General features: G+C 38.1%; 1 long non-coding RNA gene across 1 annotated transcript; it reads left to right on the forward strand.

The window, feature by feature from the left end:
* Positions 1-394: 394 nt before the first annotated feature.
* On the forward strand, positions 395-1,971 carry LOC116183480 (uncharacterized). The gene is made up of 3 exons (XR_004148115.2): positions 395-478; positions 1,119-1,240; positions 1,711-1,971. It is a non-coding gene; the product is annotated as an uncharacterized LOC116183480 (long non-coding RNA).

The raw sequence follows: 1,971 nt of genomic DNA on the forward strand, positions 1-1,971 counted from the left end.
TGAAGTCTAGGTCTCTTAGGAAACTCAACTTATATTTGGAACTGTAAAAACTTTTGACATAAATACAGTAGCAGAAATAACTACTCAGTGCTCTCAAAATAGGTTTGACTATTTAAGTAAACTGCAGTGAAACTAAGTTGTTTGGAAATCATTTGGAATGTAGCTTGTCCAGTTCTTCAGCTGGTATAATTATAGACAGTTAGGCTTAAGTTAAACACCATTTGAAGAAAAGAAGAAAAAAGATGCTTGATAGAAGACACCTAAAGATTAGAGTAGTCACACTTAGGCCCTGAACCAGCATTCTTCCTCTGCCTCTCTCATCAGCTCAATGCAATTTTGACTTGCCTTCTCTTTTCAGGCAGGAAGTATCATGGAAAACCTAAAATACAGATATGACTGCCAACCAGGAAACTTTGGAATTTGTGACACTGGAAAGAGCGAGAGACCACACGTGGGGTTGGAGAGATGAAAGAATCAGGTGAGATTTAGAGTCTGGCAACACGTAAAGCACAGATAGTCACAGTCTCTCAGCTATGATCCTGCTAAAGCACATTGATTCCTTGTCACTCCTTATCATTTTAGAGGGCAACATTCTATTAGTCTTACACCATTACATTTACTCTTTTTCTTAGCTGTAGCCTAATGGACATTACTGTAATATCCTAAGAATACTCATCAGATATGACTCACTGCATGGCTCTTTGGAGAACATGGGCCCCAACAGTCTTCTCGCTGGTGAAGCACTGAGGCACTTCCCACACACCTGCCTGTCTGACCTTTGTCCACAATGACCTTCTGATGGATGTGTCTAGGGACACACAGACCTGCAGAGAAATCCAGGAAGGGACTGAAGAGATGAGGGTGGTGCATTAAGTAGGCCCTTTTGTTGATATAGTGGCCTGCTTTTAGGCAACCCTGAAAATAGAAAATGGTTGTAAGGTCAAGTAAAATAGATTGTAGCCATGCCAGCTGTCAGACAGTCTTCCAAGAAGTCTGTTATTTAACCCTGATATTGAATATATCAGGGGCTAAAACTGATTAAAAAGCATATAAAATGCCATGGGCAATTTAATGGGGAATAAATATGTAACAGTGACTTTCTCCTTTATTTTTTGTAGCTTGCTCCTTAATCACTCCAGTGACAAGAAACATGTTTCATCCTGCCCTTCAAATGCTTTGCTCTACCAGACACCATCTGCATGAATATGATATTCCCAAAGAAATCTACTTACTGAGTGGGGTGAGGCAAGGAAACAGGAATATTAACAGAGACGTGAGTGTTCAGCCAGCACATCAACATTGATGGCTCCAGGAAAAATGATGGCAGAAAGGCATAGAAAAGGATTTGCTTCCTTTACTAAAGGCAGTGTTGCATGTAAAAGAACAAAATATGCACAGTATATATACTGCAGTATTTTCACCTGGATAAAATATGACAAATTCTTACAAACTACCAATAAAGCATAGGCTCTAAAATGGTCAATTTATGTGGTTTCTAGAATGTAATATTGAGTCAGTGCTGTAGAATGGATATTTTGGCATTTGGGAGAGATAATGACTAATTTTTTTTCTTTTTTTTTTTTTTGAGTGATATTTCTAGAAAAAAAAAATGATGCATAAAAAGTTCTAAATTATGACCTTTTTTGACTAGATTTAAGAGAACTAACAAGAAACCTTTTCTCATCTTTTTTTCTCTTTTTTGACACCCAGGTTTGTTGTGCTGCAAAGAAATGTTGTGGTACATTGCACCTGTTATATATCCACCCTAACAAGGGATGAGGAGAGAAGGAACATTCATGACTTTGCAATAATGAGATTGCTGATCCACAACCTGCTGGCAATTTCTGTACAGAGGAAATAAAGTCAAATAGAACTGCCAAGGACCTCATCTCCATGCTGATAACTGCACAACTCCTCAGACACATCCATCCTCAGGTTACTCTTTCTGTTATTAAAACTTGTATTTTTATG

This window comes from Lonchura striata, chromosome 3 (genome assembly GCF_046129695.1).
Source record: "Lonchura striata isolate bLonStr1 chromosome 3, bLonStr1.mat, whole genome shotgun sequence".
Taxonomy (NCBI): Eukaryota; Metazoa; Chordata; class Aves; order Passeriformes; family Estrildidae; genus Lonchura; species Lonchura striata.